The sequence below is a fragment of the Mchenga conophoros genome, linkage group LG6 (assembly GCF_057382185.1).
Source record: "Mchenga conophoros isolate Kocher_MC1m ecotype Shallow Benthic linkage group LG6, M_conophoros_male_GT1.1, whole genome shotgun sequence".
In the NCBI taxonomy this organism is placed as follows: Eukaryota; Metazoa; Chordata; class Actinopteri; order Cichliformes; family Cichlidae; genus Mchenga; species Mchenga conophoros.
In genome coordinates, this window is record NC_140531.1 from 19491650 (window position 1) to 19516021 (window position 24372).

Genomic DNA, 24372 nt, shown 5'->3' on the forward strand with positions numbered 1-24372 from the left:
ACATTCGAGGCAGAAAAATGATGCAGTACAGTTACACGTGTAGCCAAATTGATATTCATGCTTTTATCAGGTGATTGTTTTATATTTATTTATATATTCAGCACTGACATGCTATACACAGAAGATAAAAGAGAAGCCAGACTCACTATCTGTGTCAGGTTGATACCATTTAAAAAGCAGTTCAGGCAACTAAAATACTGTGATAGACTTAAAATTGGTTCCAAATTTTAAGGTAAGAATAGAATACAGTAGAACCGAATGTGCCTCGTGCAACTGAGAAAAAACAAAACTGCTCAAAGAAAGAAATCAGAGTCTGAGCTGTAAACCTAGTAGTAGAATTGTCTTTTCTACAGGGTACATCAACATAGTCCAAAGGAAACCTTTGTGTAAAATGTGTAAAAAATGTGTAAAAAAATGTCCTAAAAGACCTATATGATTAATTCAACTTAAGACACACTTAATGATTCTTTTATGGCACCACAGCTGTGCCCATTTTAGTAGTTTGCCTACAGAGAGCCTACGAAGAAAGATTTTCAACCCATGCCAATGTGCTCCTGTACAGTCAAATTCAAATTCAAATTCAAATTTTATTTGTCACACACACACAACCATACACAGTATGACATGGGGGTGAAATGTTTGTAGCTGTACAATGCCTGACCATTAAATGACAGAAGAAAAGTTTTACAATATTTACAATTTACAGTTTACTACAAAATTTACAAATTAACTTAGGAATTTACAGTAAATAATGTGCAAATAGCAGAAGAGATTATAAAGATTATAAAGATTATAAATTATAGGAATTATAGGATTATAGGAAATGTGTGGTGGTGCGTGTTGTGATGTGTGTGAGAGTCCAGTCTTATAGTGACGTGTGTGGGAGAGTCCAGTCCTACACCTGGTTCAGGGCCCGAATAGCCTGGTGGAAGAAGCTCCTCCTCATTCTCTCTGTTTTGGCCTTAAGAGAGCGGAAGCGCTTCCCAGACCTCAACAGTGAGAAGAGTCCATTGTTGGGATGGGAGAGGTCCATCATAATCTTCCTAGCTTTGGACTTGCACCGCTTGGTGTAGATGGACAGCAGGTCAGGGAGCTCTGATTGAATGATGCGTTCGGCTGAGCGCACCACTCTTTGCAGATCTCGTCTGTCCTGCTTGGTGCTGTTCCCAAACCAGGTGCAGATGTTTGCCGTCAGGAAGCTCTCGATGGTGCAGGAGTAGAAGTTCTTGAGCACCTTCAGTGGCAGATGGAAGTCTCTAAGTCTTCTGAGGAAGAAGAGACGCTGACGGGCTTTCTTAACCAGGGAGTTGATGTGGCAGGACCATGACAGGTCCTGAGTGATGTGGACACCCAGGTATCGGAAACTGTCCACTCTCTCCACTGGCGTGCCACTGATGATGAGGGGTTTGTAATTCCACGCCTGCTTTGTAGTGAAGTCCACGATCAGCTCCTTAGTCTTGCTGATGTTTAGGAGGAGGTTATTCTCCTGGCACCAGGTCTCCAGGTTCCTAATCTCCTCCAGGTAGGCCGTCTCGATGTTGTCGGAGATCAGGCCCACAACAGCAGTGTCGTCAGCAAACTTGACAATGGAGGTGGTGTCTGATGTGGCTACACAGTCATAAGTGTATAGTGAGTACAGCAGGGGGCCCTGAGGCGCTCCAGTGCTGAGTGAGATGGAGGGGGAGACTTGTTTTCCCACCCTCACTGATTGGGGTCTGTCTGTGAGGAAGTTGAGGATCCACTGACACAGTGATGAGCTGAGTCCTAGATCCGTCAACTTGGTAAAAGGCTTAGAGGGAATTATTGTGTTGAATGCTGAACTGTAGTCCACGAACAGCATCCTAACATAATTACCTCTGCCAGTGCCCAGGTGACTCAGGGATGTGTGGAGCAGGTGAGATATGGCATCGTCTGTGGAACGATTAGTCCGGTAAGCAAACTGAAGTGAGTCGATGCTGGCAGGAAGTGAAGAAGTGATGTGATCTCTCATCAGTCTTTCAAAACACTTCATCACAATTGAAGTCAGTGCTACTGGACGGTAGTCATTGTGGCAAGTGGGCTGTTGTTTCTTTAGAACAGGAACAATAATGGACTGCTTGAAGCACGTGGGAACCACAGCTTGGGCCAGGGAGAGGTTGAAGATCTCCGTGAACACCGGTGCTAGCTGGTCAGCGCAGGCTCTAAGGACCCGGCCAGGGATTGCATCTGGTCCTGCTGCCTTCTTGGTGTTCACCCTCCTGAAGGTGTTCCTCACGGCATGCTCTGTGATGACGAATGCATTTTCTTCACTGGTGCACTCCGAGCGCGCGCAGCCGTTTGTTGTTTTAATTGCTGTGGCGTCGAAGCGAGCATAAAACGTGTTCAGCTCATCAGCCAGTGAAGCATCGGTATTCATCATTGAAGAAGCTGGTCGTTTATAGTCCGTTATAGTCCGCAGTCCTTTCCACAGGCTCCTAGAGTCGCACTGTCGTAGCTGTGACTGACCGCGCTGCGCACGTTGTAGGACGCAGCCTTGTATAGGTCCATATTACCGGAGACGAGCCCTTCATTGTAGGCAGCGGTGCGTGATCTCAGAGCGTCACGGATGTTTTTATCCACCCACGGCTTCTGGTTGGGAAACGTTCGGATGACCTCGGAAGTCGGAAGTTCGGAAGTCCTGTGAAAACCCATCAGTGCATAGCGTAGGTCAAATGGTGATTGGCTGACAGGTAAGGAAGTGACAGCAGAGTTCACCAAAAACATGAAAGATTTAAAAAAAGTACATGAAAAGAACAAACTGTGGCTAAAGCAGACACTTTTCAAGGTTTTTAGTGCCATCTCAGCTTTGGTATAACTTTGCTCTCTTCTCCACAGGTGACTGCTTTACCAACAAAAGCACAAGCAAGCATTTCCCACAGAGGACTGGTTGAACCACATACTTTGGGCACTGCATCGATTTGGCAGCAGATGCTCTCAGCAGCTAGACACGCTGTCCCTAGTTCCTTACGGCCTGCCAGCGCACTGCCAGTGGAGAATGGTGTTGGGCCCAGATGGGGCTCCATACCGATGTAGCAAAGCAAAGACCTTGGAAAGTCATTAACATTCGGCAACTTCAAGTGACCTTAGGTGAAATAGGAGCATCAAGGAAAGCAACTGAAGTTGCAAGGACCTCAAATGATCCAGTTTATTAACATATATAACAAGGTGGAAAATAGAGGGTTGTCTAGTCAACTGGAGCCCTGAATGTCCAATCATCAGCGACAAAGTGATGCAGGATGAGCAAATCGCTTCCTCTGTGTGGATGCTCCTTTCATTCAATTTGGTGGACAAAAAACTAACCCCAGTTTATATAATAATAATTATATAATTATTTTGCGTGTTATTGTCCTGATCAGTATCTAATCACTTTGTGGGAGATGGCTGCCCCTCTCTGAGCCTAGTTGTGCTCGAGGTTACATCCTGTTAAAAGAAACAGGTGTTTTGGTTGCAAGTCATAGCATAATTACCTCGTATAAACCGCCTCCCTCCTGCATCGGAAGATGCCTTCTGTATGCATCATTAGTTGTTGCAAGGTTGGATGCATGTTTGTTGTTCATCATCTTTGGTGTCATTGTTGCTTTATGAGGTCTCACAATGAATAAGTTGGCGGCTCACAGCCCTACAGCAAAGCTGTACTGCTACTCTGACCTACACCCCAACAAAGCTCCTTCGTTCACTTTTTGTTTTGAGTGTTGCATTGTTTCCATTCTTTCATTTGGGTTGTGTTGCATTATAGTTTGTTCCCCTTTTCAGTAATTACCTGGACATTACAGTCGGCTTTTTGCTTTATTCACAGCCAACTTAGTCTCAAGCGGTGACTCTGAAACATTTTATTGAATTTAGTGCAATCTGTCAAATCTTCAAGCCCTTCCAAGAGAAAAATGTGTGCCGCACATGAAAGGTCGTTGTCATAATCTCAGAGTATTCAATTGTTTGCTGTTAAATTTAGAGTAAACGGTGTGTGGTTAACTACCTCAAACTACTGAAATCTGGTCTTGTTTTGTGCCAAACTCTAAGTCATTTAGTTTATTCTTGGTTTGTGAATTTTGTTTCTTTTAAATTTTTGTTCCACCGCTGGAAGGATGCCTTTTTTATAGCTGTGGCTCACCAGTGTGTTGCAATAGCAGGGTTAACTACAGAAATAGCTTATTTTATTGATAATGTATTTATTCACGCTTAGGTTTTAGAAATATTCATAACTTTTTTGTTTTCATTCAGAAGCTGAGGGTCTGAAAGTGACATTGGCTGGCTGCTTTTGGAATTTTTTGTATGCTGTGGTTAATCATGCACTCCTGGCCTAAACTGCACCTTAGTGTGAGTGTGTTACACCTATGAAATGAACTTGATTCGATTGCATCTCCTCTTGGTAGCCCATCTTTACACTGGTAAGCCACATATGTCGAATGGATTAACAGCTCTGAATCTTTTTCTAAGTAAATGTAAATAAACCAGTTTCTTAATGACCTCACACACACATCTCTAAGTATAATGAACCTGAAGGCCTTTCTGAATGTAACTGTTTCCCAAACAGTTCCCAGGGTCACACTGTCAGATTTGACCTCTTAGCAGTAGAGGTCTCAAGCTCTCCATCCCCACACCACTGGTGTGTTTTTTGTTTTGTTTTGTTTTTCCCACAATACAATCGAATCTCCTGCTGGAAAATCTTGGATCCTGACATTCATGTTACTCATGTGACACCCACCTATACTGTTGCAGACCCATGGCAATGGCAATGGCAATCATTTCCTACCATAAAAACAGCTGAAGGTTGTGTAAACATGACAAACAACCCAATCAATCAATATATCAATCAATCAATCAATCAATCAATCAAGGCTTTATTCGCCACGTGCAGGTTGCCCTGCAGTGAAATAGGACCCCCCTATTGTGTAAACATGACAAACAACCCAAGGCGCTGATAAAGCATCCAAACTTTAAAATCTGACGGAGCATCCCGGAGATGCAGTGGAATAGGCCCAATCCACAGAACCCACACCCTACAATCCACAGCACCCAAAGGATCATCTGCCAGACAACAAAAAACACCTCCACAAGTTTCATATTCATGCCTTGGCCTACAAAATATTTGTCAAGTGGTTTTAACATTGTGGCTGTCACTGTTATAGTTTAAATAAGACCCTATATTGAATGTAATTTTACTTTTTACAGGATGTGAATCCAATACCATCCTGCCATAGCCTTGAAATAGAAATTAATTTTCATTGAGGACTAATTGAAGAAATTAAAAAATAAACAAGTAAATGACCAGAATTTAAAGAATAAAGGCAGAAACCATTTTATATGTCAATGCAAACCTGCAAAATTGAAATATTCATATTTAGAGTAACAATAAACACCAACATTTCTTTTTGAAAGCATTATGGAGACTGGGTAATTGTAAGCAGAAACTATTTTTTTATTTATTTGATTTCTTTTGAACTGCTTAGGAAATGTGGAATTAGGGAATGAAATAGATGGCTACTCCTCAATTCTTATAAAAACTCATCTGTGGTAACATGAGCATTGGCAGAAATGGACTGCATACACGTTTAAGACTTTTTACTGAGCCTTATTGATTTGGTTCTACACCAGTGAGGCCTGCAATGCTGGCTAATGCTATTGACGAGCCATCAGTCTTGTCCAGAAGTGTGGAGGCATGCAGCTCTTTTTCCAAGACCAACCAAGGAAGGAGAGCGGATGAGGAGAAAAGAAAGAGAGGGGAAAAACATCAATGGACAGTGATGGAGAGTGGGGAGGAGGGTGAAGATGCAAGCACAGCAGACAGACTCAGACCCCTGTCCATGGTTTGGGAACACTAAATTAGAAAAAAGACAAAAGGGATGAGAGAGGGAGAAACTGTAAACAGCCGCATCGATCCAACTAGTGTTGGGCAAATCAAACCATTACAGCCAGATTCTCATGCCCCAGCGTTGAGGGAGATAGTGTGAATATCTATGTACCTCCCCAGCCAAGAGAAAAGTTTGCACCAGCAGACTCTGGATCTCTGTTGGAATTGTTGGACTTACTAAGGCTTTTAGTCTGCCCCACCCGCTAAATAACGAGCTGGAAGTGTAGGAGGACAGGAAGGGGTTAACTCAGAAGAGGGTGGAAGGGAGGATGAAAAAAGCCCTCTGGCAACCCAGGGACAGAGGGAACGCTGAACTCATCACAAACCCCTCTCCTGGCGTCCGCCAGTACATAATGACCCCAACAAGACGGGAATCCCTTTTAATTAAAGTGAAGGGAGATCAGTTAAGCAGATGGTTGCCGACAAATATTAGGGGAAATAGAATGTTTAATGGTCTGTGCACTTATCGCAGGCTATTTTCCACACCCAGCCCCAAACTGATAAACAGGACAGGACCTTGTTAATCAACCTTACAACCTTTAAAGCCCAAGATAAGAGAATAATTTGGGATCTTTGTAAATTAGCTTGAGATGTGGCTAAGACTCTGGCCCCTCGCATGCTCAGGGCCAGACTGTCGAGGAGGGAGAAGAATTTCTATCAGTGTAATAGCCCTGTGCCATGGTGAAGAAGTTTAAGGGGGTAAAAGTACTTTTTTTCCTGAGGATAAAGCGATTTTTTTAAACTATTTTTATTCCCCTTGTGGTTTGACCCTCTTGCCACCACCCCACTGCGCTCTTATCAGTGACACAGGAGAGTCACCCGCCTCCGTGGAAATAATCTAAACAGAGAGGCGGGAATTGGCAGCCCCAGCCGGTGGCCTGCGAGAGCAGGTTAACAGGTCCTCGCCCCTCTAAGTCGGGCACAGGTGGGGGTTTCTTGTGTTTATTTTGCAGATGATGGATAGAAGAAGACGGGATTATTGACAGCAGCAGCAACCATGTGAAAACAGCAGCAGGTACTGTTTTGCTAAAAGAAAAGAAGACTTGAAAATGGGTCTCCCACTAAAGGTTTATAATATTAATTTGTTATTCTAATTTCCCTGCTGCTTATTTGGAAAGGTTTTTATGTGTGTGTGTGTGTAAAAATGCTGTTTCATCACCCAGAAAATAACACAAGAGTCTTTTAAATATCAAAAAAACAAACGAACAAAAAAAGCTTACTTCATTAGTGTTGTTGATGTCTTTGGTAAAACATTTACCCTGTGACACCGAGGGTATCACATTTAATATGGAGGTTTTTGTGACCTCTACATCACCAGTGTGAATGTTTTCCCTGAAACACTAAATAAATTGCACAAATATCTCAGATTTAGCAGAAATGATACAAATTAAAGCTCATACATGCAAATTGATTTATTTTTCCTTTTTTAAGGGTTTAATAAATTTTTACTTTATGGTTCAGGCTTTACAGATTTGGACAACTGTAATTATGGTTTTGTGTTTCTTCTAATTTATATATAAATGCTAAGTGAATTCACTTAAGGATTATGCCAAAGTTGTTTTTTTATTAGTTTATTTTTGCTGATATTAAGTTGATTACATCATCATACATCATACTACAGGAAATAGACAATAAAATGTAAAAACCCAAAGGCTTAAAACTCGCCTCAGTGAGCATATATTTTTTTAATCATGCAAATTTCCCATAGTGTGTTTTTTTAAAGTGAAAAACACATTAGGTGAACTAAGGTCTACCCATGTCCTCCTTATTCTTCTCCATTGTAAAGTCATGCACATCTGAGCCATACTTCATTTAGCCAGCATTCAAACCATTTATGGGTTTTTTTTGTATTAGTTAAGCTTTGTTGCTCTGTGTTTCCTTCCTGGCTTCTTGGAAAGGGGACAGCAGATTAAAGGTAATTACATAAAGAAATTCAGACATTTATCAGTGCTTGTGGTTTGGGACCTTAAATGTTCCTGCTGACAATTTTCCCTTATACTAGGCCACTGTGGAGCTGGCAGGTTCTTTTTAGAGCCCCAACGCTGGGCTTGAAGGCTCAGAGTGCTGCCATATGTTGGACCTCAGTGGTGCCAGCAGCAAATGTGCTGAACGGTGCGACTCTAACCATGAACTCCGTGCCTTGGCAGACTGTTTGTGCATAGGCTACTTCCATTAGTGAAGTATGGAGTTCACAAAAATTATTGCACAAGTACACTTTGTGTGTCCACAAATACACTTTGTCTACCTGTGTGTCTGTCCAGTGTCAGATCGAAAACACATCCGCCTATTTTCTCCACACACATGTGCACACACATGCGTACTCATATTAGTCTGAATATCCATGGAGAACATCCCAGATTACAATGGGTCACACCTGGTTATGCTTCTTCCCCAACTCCCCTCTCGCTCTACTCCCCAGTTCCCACACCGGAGGCATCTGGAACCTATTGGCAGCAGAGTCACACCGAGCCATAAAGCCCTCAAAGGCTCACAAACGCACTAGGGGTAGAACGTCAAACAATGTTGGCCCAACAAGCTGCCAACAGACACAATGCATCGTGAACCTGAACAAAACCCACTGCTCATTTTTTATCCTCTCCGTCTCTCTTTATGTCTCTCTAAACTTTTCCACTCTTTCCTTCACACACACACACACACACACACACACACACACACACACCACCTGGGAATGAGTCAAAGGCGAATTTTACATTTTTACCCCTAAATGGAATTGGTACTGATGCTAAGCGAGCTTAATGCAGCTCAGGCGACTGAGACCGTGAAGAAGCAGGCACTGATGAAGCCAGAAACTCGCTGTCAAAACAGCTTGTAATAAAACAGAACACTCCAATGTATTCATATCGGTCATTGGCTGAATTTCTTTAAGTTTCAGTCAAATGTCCTTGACAGTCTGCCTAGGCTGTCGCCACGGGGTTAATGAGCGATTGTGCCACACCACAGATTATGTGAGCTGTCCTGGATAGGATCTAATGGCTATGAGTGAGACGCAGTGTCACACAGCCACCCTTTTAGACATGAGGGGAGAGGGCACGGAGGCCATTCTGTCACAGCCTTGTAATGCTCTTATCGATTCTCCATATCTGTTACGGAGGCTTGGAAGCATGTCCCAAATTCGATATGCTTCTAATAGAGGGCCAAGTTCTCCAAACAATGCAGCGCCGATCACAATGGAAAAATAACTAAGAAGATGACAGCAGCAAGAACAAAGTCTCCGCAATTGAGCAATTAAATAAAACCGAAGTACGTTACGGGTAGTTTGTCTGGCTGTTCCCTTACACGCATTATATATTGCCTTCCCTCTCCCAGCCATCTCTCTGCTTTTTGATTTCTGTGGCATAAAAAATGTTGGCCAGTGTTTGAGCACAAAAATCTGCGTTGGAGCTATTTCAAACCAGGATTTTATTGTTAACAAATGCTGCCTTTGATACTGGCTGCAATAGGCGATACTTCACTGTTTGTTTGTGCTGGAGGTGAAAATGAGTTGCTAACATTTGGAAGGGAAGGCTTGTGAAGTATAACACAGCAACAACACATACACACAAAAGTGGGACTCTTTAATGTCGTGCAGGCGAAATGTTTTTCCACTCATTAGAGGGACTTTGAAGTGTGTGTCTGAAACCTTAGCATGGGAAATCTGAGTGAGACAAGATTGCGGTGCGCACTTTCTACTCCAAGAACACCGCGTTTCAAGGTAACATGTCCACATCCTATTACTTTGCGGTAAACTCACCAATTGGATGCAGACACACTGTGGTATTAGACAGCGCAGAATTTGATCATGTTGCCCATAGTATAAAATACAGTTTTACTTGGGGGGATAAATACAACTCTGTCAAATATAATTTCACCTCACAACTATGAACACAACAGCCTTATTAAAAAGGGGATTGGGGGGGGGGGGGATAAATAGCTAGATAAATACTCTGCGGGGGCTCAAGTCCTAAGGACTCCGAACGAGGAGCGGTTCAAAGTCTTGCCTGTTCCCTGTCAGACCCCAGAGCGTAGTCTAAATTAACTGGGACGAGTGGATTGTTGCAGGGATGACCCTTTCCCTATTCACCCGGTTCCTCCTTCACACACACGCACTTCATCACACATACACACTCTGAACGTCAACCGCTAAGCCTCAATAAATCTGATAAGCCACCCTGGTGGCTTCTGTGGCCAATCCGCGCAGAGAACAACATGGCCGGTATCAGGCAGCTGCAAAGCCCTCGTCAAGCGGGACTTCAAAGTGCTCTGAAGGGCCACGCTCGCACCCCTGAAAACTGTCCGGTCTCTCGGCTCTCCCTTACCCTACCCCCTACCCCCATAACTGGGTGATGTCATTATTGAAGTCTTTGGCGTGCTATCCGAGGAGTAAGTTACCATTGACAGGTTCAGAGCCTGGCTAGCTCGCCCATGAGGATTCATGACTTTGAAGCTATTGGCCTTAAGCTGCAAATTATTCTTTTCAGGCTCTCTCTCTGCTCTACCTACAGCTTTAATCCACACTCTCCTTTCCCTCAGTACACTAGAGCCTCACCAGACAGCACCCACTAGCACGGCTCCACTGGATTGCACCCGCACACACATACTCCAAATAGAGGTATGCAGACACCTAAAGGTAGAAGGAGAAGAGCAAATGCAAACGCATGCTTGCTCACCAACTTTCCTGTATTTCTGTGAATACACACTTTGCTGAATAGCCTCAGCGCTCCCCTCCTCTGTACTGTAAAGTTAATAACAGCAGCAGGGGCTAGCAGTACCAGGCTCCAGCCGCACCAGCAAAGATCCTCTTAGGCCCCAGCCCATCCATTCCTCACTCCCTCCATCAGCACTTAGTGGACATCTGTGCAGTGCCAGCCCTCTCCATATGCCATGGCAGTCAGAAGACAAACGACCATGTCAGTGCAGTGGATCGCCTGTATGTCTGATGCCATGCATGGGGTGGGTCTGGTGAGGGACAGAGATAGGAAGAAGGCCAGAGCCTGTTAGAAATGGGCTGGGTGTAAAAGGCTGCCAGCATGGGGCAATAAGTTATCTAAACTGTAGACACATGAAATACCCAAACTATGCGATGAATAATGTGGCTAACGAGGTCTGGGAGACAAAGAGAAAGTCATAAAGACCTGCATGCTCTGTAGAGATGCTTTTGTTTGTTATGATCTTTTTAACTACATATACAAATGATATATGTTGTGCTCAGTGTTTCGTCATGCTGTGAGAAATGAACGGCTAAAGGAATTTTCTCACTTTTGGATGTTTATATGGCAAGGCTTTGGTTTCAGAAAATATGTTTCACTAATGCCTCTTTGATGGACCATCATAAAGAGAGCTGTCCCAACACACAACTGGATAAAGATATTTTTCTTGCCAAATAAACAAATGAATGAATCACCATCACGGATCACCTGTCTTAAGTATCTGCAAGGTGATTATAATATGAGAAGGAGCTAATCAGCTGGAAAGCATGATGCCAACTTGAAATCCAGAGGTGTCATGACATTTAATTCCACTAGCAATGGAAATACAGTAACTAGACTAAAATATATTTGGTTATACTTATAGCACATTAGTATTGTAGTTTTATAATAAAGGAACAAAGCTGCCTAAAATAAAAACAGTAACCCCCTTTCTTTCCACTGTGCCTAATAAATGTAATGAGATTAACTAGATTGAAAGGTGACTACAATAATTCAGGAACACATAAGGCTTGAGTTTAAGTGTAACGCGATGTCTCACATATCACCCTCACGCTCCAAAAACAAAAAAATCTGTGTCCGGCCCAGGCTGAAGAGAGAAAGATTGAAAGTGTGGAAGGAGAGGGGGGGTGAGAGATGAGAGAAGGTGTGTGCAGAAAAGTAGGGGAGGAACAGCAGTATTCCCTGGGTAACTGGCTCTGGCGAAGGAACTGAGAGGTGTTTTGGCTTGTGTTGCATTCAGGGAGAGTGCAGTGTCTCCCAGAAGGAGGCTATAAAAAGACAAAAGAGGCAGGAGGCCATGTGGAGAGACTGTTTAAAGGGAGCTAACACCCACTCCATAATCCCACCAATGCCACCATCATCACCACTGGGGAAGAGAAAGAAATGCACGCTGAGACCGAGATCAAATTAAATTGCTTTTGTAAACAGGCGCACACTGTAATACAGTGCTAGCTGAAGATCAAGCTTAAGCTTTATTGTGCCTAGTGGTTATTTGCAAGAATAAAAACACAGTATTATATCAAGCAAATAACACTGGCAGCCACAATAAATAACTTGTAGACAGCAACACTACAAGGATTTGATGAAGAGCTCAGGCAGGCAGCATAAAACAAATAGGTTTGCATGTATACACAGTTCACAAAGTTAACAGCGCCAATTAAATATGTTAGAAAATCTAAATAAAACAGTGCAAGAACAAGTGGACACGCAGCTACACACAATGGTCTCTGAGGCATCAAAGCCCATACACACTCGTCATCATTCACAAAAAGAAACAAGCCCTCTGGACTTAAGTCACCACTGACAGTTCGACGGACGTATGCAGAAATATACAAAACCAGACACACACAAAACATATGCTGCTTTCGCAGTAGGAGTGTTAAACATGCGCTCCTCCTGCCTGCCCGCAAATATTTGAACCATGAGGTAAAGCTGGCTGTCCTTTGTGAACAACAGGCATAAAATTTTAGAATTTCTGATGCAATACAAATCAAAACCCCAAAGTCTTCTTTTGCTTTGGTTTTTTACTCCTGTGTTGGCCACCGTGGCCAACATGTTGAGTCAAAACACAGAAGGCTGATCGGAGTGATTGAGATGATACATGTGAGAAAAAGAGGAGAAAAGAGGACAAAGGAAAAAAGGAGGGAATGTGCCACATTCAATTCTGATTATTTACGTATAAAATGTGTTCTGCAGTTCTCTCCCCATGAAGGACCATGGGAATGCAATGCACTGGCCCTTTGCCTGGGTAAATGTGTTCCCTATGTGTGGGCTCTCCAGCCCTCTGTGTTGTCTTCACCAGAAGGCAAGGTGCAAGAGAAAGGTGCCTCTGGTTAAAGAGGCTTTTTTTTTTACACTTACACATATGGTACGAGCAAAAGAAAGAGAGAGAGAGAGAAGCAGAGATGGGGTGGGGCAAAATAGAAAAGCCATGGCTCTGTGGTTGAACCTAAGTGTGGGAGGTCCAGAAATCCCCCCACCACCTCCTCCACCACTACTATTAAATACCTTTGGAACATCCCGACTGGCTTTTAAACAGAGCTGCAGAGGGTAACTGGTGGATATGGAGGAAACTAAGCATGCCCAGAAGGGGGGGATGTTGTGAATCGCTGGGTGTCCATGACCTGGCACTGCTCTAGCCCCCCAGCTCATTGTTCTAGGCCCAAGAAATCCTTTATAAGCCCATTACAGTGTGAATTTTACCAATCAAATTGGAGTGTCTAGTACTAACAAATGCTAGCATTGGATTTTATTGCTGCCTGAGCGGCATGTTGCAAGCCTTATGGACTATGTGGTCAAGCTGTTAGCCATTACATTGACAGGCATGCACACGTTTCTACATCTGGCCCTCTGAAGCTTTAACGCACTGAGCCAATTACATGTTGTTGTTCTTTTTGACATATAATGTTTTTCATAATCAGATAATTGCTCGACCTTTCAAAATCCCCCTAAACTGCTGTATTTCCTCTCGATCGCTACAATGTGCCAAAACTGCTTCATCAAAACGTGCTATGAAAAAGTTATTTTTCAGTGCTTATATATAAGTGTGCTGCATTTAAGCAACATATCTTTCAGGACAGTACAATTCTTTGCAAGGAGCAAAAGGATGAAAGTTGAAAAAATATATATATATGTATACTGGATATCCACAAATCAGAATTTGAACACAGAACCCCACTTTCAAAAGTGTGCACATATGCAGAGGAGATTTCCTGAAGCACATTCTCCATGACAAGAATCTGTCAGTTCCTAAATACTTGCACATGAAAACAACCGCAAAGTATGCTGAATGTGTCAAAACCTTGATGAGGGGAGGAGATCTCCTGATTGAGTCATGTGGTTGCATATTATCCCTCAAATCAACCAGCATATGCTCTGCATTCACATCTGCCCAGAAGAATCTATGCCACACCACATCTCTGCCATTTAGTCCAAAATACTTCACACCCTCTTAAGGACATAAACATTATTGTTGGAAGACATGTAAGTGAAATATAATCTAATGGCCAGAGTAAAACCATGATCTGACTTTAACAACAGACCTTCCTTCTTCTGAGAATTTAAACATTTTGCACTCGGAGAACAGTATCAAAAACCTCAGGACACTTCCCCCTGTGGGATTTTGATATTTTCCCCCAAACTACCAGCAGTTATATTATTGTGTGTGACCACATGCAGAGCTGCAGAATTACATGTAAAAACATATACAACAGCAATACAGCAGATCCCTTTGTATTTTATATGCATATCTTCTGCTTTATATTAGTCCTCTCATTAGGAGCAATTGCCATCTGCGCATAAAGCTACCCAGTGGCTGAGATAATTGTACAGCTAATTGTCATGTGGTGTCTGCCGGTTGCCAAGAATAGACAGTGCCATGTGGCCCGGTGTCTTGGGGTTTGTTTCTGGCCTTGATAACTTGATAGGGAAGATGGGAGGGCATTGGTCTCCCAGAATTGAATTAAACAGTAAATACTGTTTGTGTTTTTGTCACGATTTCCTGTTTGTTAGCAGTCCCATTAGGGGTTTCTCTTGGAGCGTTTACTCTCTTACACAGCCTACCCCTCAGTCTGTTTTTGCACTCCCTCGCTCCCACTCGCACTCTCTTGCATACACACACACACGCACACAGGAAAGGCACAGTGTCTATTTTATGTTCTACAGATGAAACGCATTAGCAAATGCATGGCAAGGGACACTCGTGGAGGGGCAAAAAAAAAAAACCTCTTCAGTTCCAGCGACATCAGCATTTTTTCGCAAATTTGCAATTAGTCTTAAGGGCCAGTGTAAATTAGGTCTCTTGACGAATGAGCTATCGGGACAGGACATGAAGTTTCAATAAATCTGAGAGGCTGCTTAGGGCATTTGGGTCCTCTTTCTCTACAGCATCAAGAGATACTCCCAATAGACAGCAGGGGGAGAATCATGGAATAAGCCCAGAGAGGAGCACTCACCACTGGGATTCACACTCCTGAGCTCTTGCCTCTCTCCTCTCTCTCTCTCTCTCAAAGCTGCATGGGGGAGACCACTCAATAGAAAAACAAAGTATTTCATGATGGAGATGTGAGAAGGGGATGGGTCTCCAAAGCCCCAATAAGGAGTCTTTAATGTGGGTAAACTAGCACCGGTGTCTGTGTCTACACTCATAACTTCATAGATGAGACCACTTTACACCAAGATACTGGGAATGAGAGTGCCGTGGTCCCATTCAGGGGAGTCTAGAGTTGCGTCTCATCAGTGTTTAAACATATTAGCGTGGGGCCTCCGCTGTTGCTGATTTGATCTGCTGCCTCAGTGGAAAGACGTAAAATATAAGGTTTTACTTTTTAAAGACTTTGCAGTTCTCTCTGCATGGCTATTGATGATGCATCAACTTACACATTTGGCCATTGCACTGGAGCGCATCTGGACAAGTATGACAGTTAATGGAGTTGGCTGAGGAAGCCTGTGCAAGGATCAGGTTCAAATGGATTCCTAGTTACTGTCCATTTAATCCAATTCGACAAAATAACACGCCACAATAAAGTGCTGCTTAAGGTCGAGAAATTCGTTTAAAGAAGAGGCAAACTGATGACAAAGCGAGGGAATGTAGGATGGGACTGTGAATAGCATTAAAGCCCCATTTGTCTGCATTACCTGTGTAGAAGGGAGCTGAAACTTCCACGAGAAGGAACAGTGATGGGAGAAAACAATAATGTGGTGGCAGGAGGGACTGCTTACTAGATTACACGCAGATGTAGCCCAAGATTGGATTGCTAACAATTGGGATACTTGGAAAGTACAGATAGAGACATCTGCCTCATGTTACAGCGTGATGCGTATAGTATCACATTATGTGACAATGTACTGACCATTTGATCAGTTTCACGGCGCTGGATTAGGTGCTGCAGCCATTCCTAAAGCTATGTGGGCATTGAACAGCATACTATTGGGTTTCTGGAAATATTGTAAAAATTGGAAATAATAATAATAATAAAAATAACAAGTATCACAAATATGGCAAAAACTGCAGTTCTGTGAATGGCCACTTGAGGCCCGCTCAAAAGGAAGCGACTCTCCACAGGCTCATGCAAAATCCCAAAATCTGGAGCATTAAAGGTTTACAGCTCTGTACAATTTTTATTTGTCCTTAATTTCCCCTTTTTGGCAGTTGTACTGAGAATTAATTTCGGTTCACAACACCGATTCAAATTCTATAAAGACACAGCTGGGTGTTAACCAGCCTTCTACTCGCTGCTTGACGTCACCTCAGTCATGTTTGTCGTGCTGAGTCTTTGGGATATTTAAAAGTAGTATGGGAAGCAGAGCCTTCAGCTTTCAGGCCCCTCTTTTGTGAAACCAGCTCCCAGTTTGGATTCAGATGACAGACCCTGTCTCTATGTATAATGTTAGGCCAAGAACTCAGGTTTCTGATAAAGTTCATAGTTAAGTGGCCCCTGAAACCTCCCTTAAACATGTTGCAAGAGGCCTAGGCTTCTATTTTTATTTGTATACTCTAATTTGTAGGTATCTATGTCTTTATTATAGATGCACCTTGCTAACCGAGCACTTTCTCATGGAATAAAATCCTTTAATAAAGACACAAAGTTCCATTAACATATTTTTAAGCCATTTCCTTAAGCATCGGAGTTGAATTATTTGAAGTTTCTTTCAGTTTCTCATCCATTCAAGAGAACTTAGCCAACAACACCAATAAAAGACACTGCCATATGACAAGTGTGGCTTCTCAGCTGTAAATTCAAACACATTCAGAGCAAAACTGGGACAGGGCGAGATCAGTATCTAAACAAAGGAAAGCGGAGAGGGAAGCAGGTATTGGAGGGAGAGGAAACACGGGGACAATATGTTGAATCAAAGATAAGTGTGTTCTTCCTCTCCAGAGAAAACTATCTGCAGCCCTGGATTCTTGGCTGCTGCTGTGCAGCCACTATTGACACAAAATAAAGCTGATAATTAAATTACATGTGTTGTGTCAGTCCTGAGATAGTCTGAATCATTAGCACATGTAGAGGGAGGGAGGAGTAAGTCAAGAGAGACAGCGTGCATGCTCAGATCAAGCTGCTTCCCATGTTTCTACTGTGGAATAAGTAATAAAGCTTAATAATGACAAACAAACCGTTAATGATGGTGGTGTATAAAAGACAGGAAGCTGGTGATTCCAGTAAACCTGACCATTGATTCACTGACATACTTTCTGGACATGGTCCCACACATCAGTTTCATGAGGGAGAAATAAAAGAGGGAAGGGAAAACATCAAGAGTTTTCCAGTTTGGCATCTGCCCATCCATTATAACTATAAAAGCTTTCACACAATTCCTTTGATGCGCATCACTGATACATGCTTTAGGGGCTTGTACTGCTCGCATGGGAACAGTCTATCTAAGTGACAGCTCCACGAGCTCTCTGCAAACAGGGACATACCCACACACACATGCGCGCGTGTATATACACACATGAGAAAGACAGCTGGTCAAAACCATTACATCTTGTTTGGCGTTGAGATACAAAAATGTTTCCAGATACTAAATGTCGGTATGATGCCACGTCCCCTTAACTTATAAAAGACATTTAAATGCAACTAACAGTGCAGTTCTGCAGCACATTAACCCGCAGTTTAGGGATAAAATCTTTCTATCTCCCTCTCTGACTCTGGGCTCACCAGTCCAGTCCCCGTCCTAATTGAGTCAGCTCTTCTCTGCTGCTCAGACGTTATCGTATCACGCGTTCTAATTGACCTGCGCTGCTTCATAAGACAATGCACCAGGAGCTTGACAAAAGTTATTAATTTTCACTTTGTCCAAGGCTCTGTCCCAATTAGGTCCCCTGGCTGGGGCCAACAGGGCGGCTAACGTGATTACAGGACAAGCTTATTAGTCTGCAGCAGCATTGAGGAGCAGGAGGAAGACCCTAAATGAGAACACGCAACATAGTGGGTGATTACTAGAAGTCAAGAGCACACTGGGCTTTATTTTTGTTTAACTTCTGATCCAATACACATGCACAAACTCGCCACATTTGATAATGTTATGTGTATTCATACAAAAAAAAAAATCACAGTTTGCAGTCTTAAAACTTAAATTGTACATTTGCTGTTCGTATTTCTTAGTCTACGCTGTCATTTCCAAAAGGTATGCAGCTGTAACTGTGAACTCGGAGGCATTGAGGCAGTAGTCACAGTGAGGGTTAGTTAAGAAGAAACCATGTGAGGGAGAAGTGCACAGTAAAAGTTCACCGGATGCCAGGAGCAATGGCATCACTCCAGTGCTGACTCCCAGCCAAGTCACTCTCAACTGGGAGTGAGTGGACAAGCTTTAAGGGAACCAGTCGGCCCCAATTATGTATAATTGCCCCGAGTCCATCATGGTTTGGTGTGAAGCCCTTATTTCTGTTTTCCCCACCTTGGTCCTTCAATTTGTACAGCCTACTACTGGTTTTCAGAAAGTAAAAAAATGTTTTTAAAAAAAAAAACCTTCTTTAAGGCAATTAAAAGCTGCCCTTTTTGTCCTGCATACGTGATGGCGCATGATGAAAGAGTCGATTTTTCAGTGTCGAAGATTTCAGCAAAATCTTCTTGCTTAAACTTCCTGAAAAAGGGCTGATGATACTTCCAAAGAAAGCCACAGCAGCATGTATTTTTTGAGGCCCCTTTAAAGTTTAGTTACAGTGCTGTCATGTTCAATCAAACAGTGTTCTGAGGATTAAGATGGGAGAGATTTGAAGCTAGCTTGTTGAAAAGAAAAAAAAGAAAGCAGTGATTCTTTAGATGGCGACTTCAATAGCCCTGAGTGCAAAATTACTAGCGCGCTACCATGGCCGTGGGGGCCGTTTTAATGACAGCTCACAAAGATTGGCTTCACACTCCACGATTAAGGTTACCCTTCATGATCAGAGGCAGAGCAAAACAAACAGTTAGTCCAGGAAAACAAGTAAGAGGTCTGACACAAAGACACCTGCCCACTCAGCAACTCCGTGTACAGTTTCAGCCACGGGGCCTCGCCTGTAGCTACCTGGCTAACAAGTCCAAAGTCCTGTGGATGATAGGAGAGTGACAGCGGCCTGGCAAGCTACCTCTGTCTGATTAATATTTCATCTTGGAACTTTGGCCCTAAGATGTATCATACGTCTGAGTCTTAGATGACTTTGTGCTGAGACTACAAAACCGGGGACTTCAACCCTATTTAAAATCTCCCTTACAACTTTTTTTCTTGCTGAGCACGTCAAATATTTTCAACAGCAAAACAACTGATTTTGTTGCTGTATACAACACTGTATTAAGTTTGTATTAAAAAATACACGACCTCCACTACGCTGTGGAGAGAAAGAATTAAGATATGCAGCGATTCAAAATTGTCTGGAAATTTAGACACAAAGAAAATTTCCATTGTGTATTTCTGGCCCAAAATTGCAGTGTCTGGCAAATTAGTGTTGCATTCTGTCTATTGCTCATCCATCATTGGCTGTTTACTGGCAGAACTCTGGAGGTAAATATTTCTCTTATCAGATTTTCCTGGCAAGCATGCCTGGCATATAGCACAATTCATCACATCGACTTACGGCGCAACGTAATGAGGCATTAAAAAAGGAGGCAAAGCCTCATTGGATTATTTTACTTTTGTGGAAGCATTTATTTTTGAGGGTTTGTAAAAATGTCCTTTTCAGAGACCAACTGGTAAGAACTGTGTCTCTGTTTTGTGTCCTGGCCTTTGTTAAAATGTAATACAATTAAATGTGAAATGAAAGAAAACAAATGACACGTATCTGTGTTTAGAACTGCTTGTACCATCACCTGTCTCACCACGTCTCTTATTGTGTGTCAGGATGTTGAGCAACAGTCAGAGAAGCATCTTGCATTCTGTGAGTTTTTTGCCCAAATGGTTTTATGAGTAAATTTGCCCACACAGTTCTGTCACTTCAGAAGAAGAGGATGCACAATCAATAAGCAGCAAAGGCAAAGCCCAATTATGTAAAAGTGTAAATTATAGATTTGGTGTGATGCCAAGGACACTCTAGTGCTTCTCTTGCTTATACACACACTTTCTTTGTTTCGCTCTGTCTTTCCCATGCACGCACAGAAGCAACTAAGAAGAGAAAATATGAAATTCTAATGTTTTGAGCCACAAGCTATTTCAAGTGCAGTGTGACTACATAGTGTACATGTGAGACCATATTCAAATTTGGACTCTTTAGCATCAGGGAGCACAGTTTCGCTGAAGGTTTATGAAAAATGCATCTATTAATTCATTATTTCGATTGAACCTGTATTATAAAACCCAACACTGAAACACAACAGTGATTCTGTCTGCCTCAAGTTTCTATTTCCATAATTTAATTGAGGTCACAAAAGCAGCTTTGAAGAAAGTCAAAAGTTATGGGGCACAGGCTTTGCCATATGTTTGCATTGACCTTTAATTTTGTGAAATGTGTGTTACACAATCCTCAGCTTCCATGGGTCAACACCAGTGATTATTCACAGTGAAAAACTAGCAGCTGTTGACTCTGACAGCCACATTCCTCTCTAGCCTCCTGCGTTTCAATTTGTCTTACAGCAAAAAGCCCTTCCGTTTTTAAATACCAAGCAGGGCTTTTTCCCACACAGGTCCTGCTGAGGTGAAGAATCCCACTCCTGCCACCACAACAGCAGATACGCCAAGGTCTTTTGAGAGGTTAAAACATTCTGCCGATGTTGGAGGAGGAGAGATGAAGAGACGGGGGGAGGCAGGAGAAGAGGGTCTCTCTGACAGTCAGAACAGTCCCTCACAGCGTTCGCCCCAGCCTCTGCTGCAAAAACAACACTTGAATTCCTAACAGCGAGTGCCAGGTGGTCACAAGATGAATTCATCAGGGCAATGCATAACGCAAAAGGCAGAGATTATCACATTGCAGCAGCCCTAGGGCCATGGTAGCGCAGGCTGATTGGAGACATGGAAGGAGGCCCATGAGAGGCGCTGGTCTTCCCTCTGGCCAGCGGAGAGGTGTCGGTCCACTCCTGGGAGAGATGGAGGAGTAAGGGAGAGAGGAGGGAGGGGGTGGGTGGTTCACAGTGATGGTTCACCTCGCTACAGGCAGCTCTCCCATTGGGGCAGGAGGAGGCTAGGAGAGGCCTGAAGGCCACACACACACACACACACACACTTGCATTTTGCTTTTCAAAAGACGCAAACACTGAGATCCTTCTCCCAGATCCTTGGCAACATTTTTCTTGTCATGGGACTAGCAGTCCCAACAAGATAAGGGTTAATATCAAACAGGAGTGCTCGTATGCTTTGCCACCGTAACCCTGCATTGTTTGAGTACTTGGGTCATGTGTGTGTGCATGTGTTTTGTTTTCAAAGGTGATGGAAATCACAAATCATTTACGCTATCCAACAAAACAATACAGTGTAAAAACAAATACTACTGTCATTCAAGAGCTCATCAAAATAGCCATATGGGAGATATGTAAAATCTAAGGGGCATCAACACTGAATATTTCTATAAACTCTGTCAGAGCGAGGGTAATATATTCAGTTATCTGCAAGATAAGAGCATTTAATTGTGAGGAGTCAAACTGCTTCACAGTAAGTCAGATCTCATACATGATAGTTAGTAGTCAAGGATTTCATTTCTGTCCAAGTTTTACTAATTTGGTATGATTTGTAATATGTAGTCATGCCATTTGTCTATCAGCACCTTATATGGTGGGTGAAAGCAAGCAGCCAGAAACAACAGAGCAACTTAGTAAAGGTTATTGCCAGTTGCATTATGTATGTGTAGAATGAATTCATTTAAATTTATATCACTTTGATACCCTCAACTATTAAACAGAGTGGAGTGTGACTGAACAAAAGAGGAGATACAAAAACAACATCCCCCATGCTCATAGAATCGAAAGCACTTCTTCTAAATGTAAACTGGAAAGACAAAAATATGTACACATACACCTTAAAACTGAAATTACATAGCTGTAAACAATTTACTTGGGTGATAACAGTAGAGAGGGTTTGACACTGTGGGTTCTGTTCCTATTTGTCCATTATATCCTTATTAGATGCACTTAGGGAAAACAGAAAACCATAAACTGCACCCAAAGCAGGACACGAGGGGGGAAAAAGATGGAAAATCTCTCAAGTAATTTTGACGAATACTTCACCCATATATACTTACAGCACACTGGTTTCAAATTAAGGGCTTCATTAGAAAATCAAAACTCACTTTGTTAGTTTTTATGTGAGATGATTGATATAATTCTGAAGTTCCTGTGTCTGTGATCTGGAGAAAGACAGTAAAATAAAGGAAATTGTGTTGTGAAACATGACCGTGTCGGGGTTTGTGTCAGTGTAACTCTTGGATGTTTCCTCACTTTTCTGTTGCTTGTACTCTGAAAGCATCAAAGTATCAAACACATGAACATAATAAACTGAATTTGCAGTAACAGCAAAACCAGAACTGCAGCAGATCAGAGCTTCTATTGGATTGTGCTAAAACAACAACAGCAATAAAACAGTTTCGGCTGTTTAAAAATCTATAATTTAGACAACAGAATGAAGAGATGCTAATAAAATTACTAAAACAATTTTACATATATTACAGCACATGAAAAGATTATAAATACAGATTAAATATTATACAAAAATTTTGTATTTGAAGTTATTATAAAAAATATCTTAGCATAGCATGGCAAAAACCTTAAAGTGCAACCATAAAAAAGTGGAATTTACTCAATTATTACATTCAAGAGCAAAATATATACATGCGTAGACACATTTCCTGAAAATAAACAAATTAATATGTCAAGTTTTACCTTAAATATATGATCATTCACAGAAAAGGTTAGTTTTTTCAGTCAAATATGAGCTCTAATGGATAAGGGAACAATAAAAGCTAAAGATTAACACTGACCGAAACATTCTGACCTTTTTATGGCAACAATCAAACCCACCAGTAATTTGTACGTCGCTGCCATTTCCATGCTGTGTAGTGTTCACATTTCTGTCAGTGTTCCTTTCTCTTTGCTTATTCTACATAAATTATTGACTGGCTAATTTGGTCTGCAAGCCCAGTGAGACGCTGCAGCATCGGCATGACAGCTTTATCTATTAGACTGAGCCCAATGACAGCCTTGTTCCGGCAGTGTGTGCCTCCGTGTGTACGTGTGCGACTGTTCATGCATATATGTGTGTGCCATGTGTCTGTGTGTCAGTGTTGGTGTCAGTGTGCGAGTGGAGTGGAGTGGGGGAGGTCAGGCTCATTCTCAGTTGCATTAGCACAGGAGCAGGACTGGGACACATCAACATCTTAATCAATACGCGAGAGTCAATTACTGAGGAAGCGCGTGCTTAAGCAAGATCTGATTATTGGGTTCATGTTCAGTCCACCAAATGGACCGAATCAATGCGATGCGATATGTGCTATGTACACCCCTTCTACACACACACACACAGTCTCATCCCTCCTCCATTCCCCTCCTGTCACCTCACCCCTGTGCTCCCTCTCCACCAACTGTCCCCCGCCCTCTCTCGCATTCCTAACGGACACTTGAGGAAGAGAAGAGAGGGCTGATCAAAGTGACAAAGGGAAAGGATTTATGTTCTGGTGCGGCAAATAACAGGACTGCACTGAACTTGTCCAGACAGCACAAGTGTATCGAGATGAAAAGGCTGAAGGAGCTTCAGGTTCTCTTAAATAAGTCATATTTGGGCATGATTTACGGAGATATAACAGGATGAAGGCAGTGAATATTACCTTAGATGACATCTGAATATCTCCACTCCACTCTCCTAAACTGCAAAACACAACCTTATAGTGAATCTGGGTTTCACCACTCAGAGGATGGCTTTGATGAGTCTCGTTTTAGCTCACGGAGACTCAGCGGAAGCTTATTCCAATTTCTTGTGTATTTTCTTTTGAGCTCCATGAATTTTTCCATGTATGAAATTTTCCAGTTGTGCTACTATTCACATTATCTCAGGGCTGCGTAACGACATCTGCACCTCTTCTCCACCACGCAGTTCAATAGCGAGTGAAACACTAGCGCAGAGATCCTTCTTCCACCGTAGTATTTCCGACGGCTTTGTCTTTGCGGTATCGGTGGTTGTGCGTTTTCTCTTTTCAATATATGGCTGTCATATTTGCTTTTATTGCGGATTTCACTTGGTGCACTGCTCCTCCTGTCTATAGCCCGTCATCTTATCAGCGGGTTGCCTTCCTCGCAGAGAAACCTCGCCACACCTCAGGCCCCTCCTTGGCCCGACACCCCACCTCACTGTCGGACCACTTCTTTATTTACCTGACTGAAATATTACACATGGAACACGGAGGAC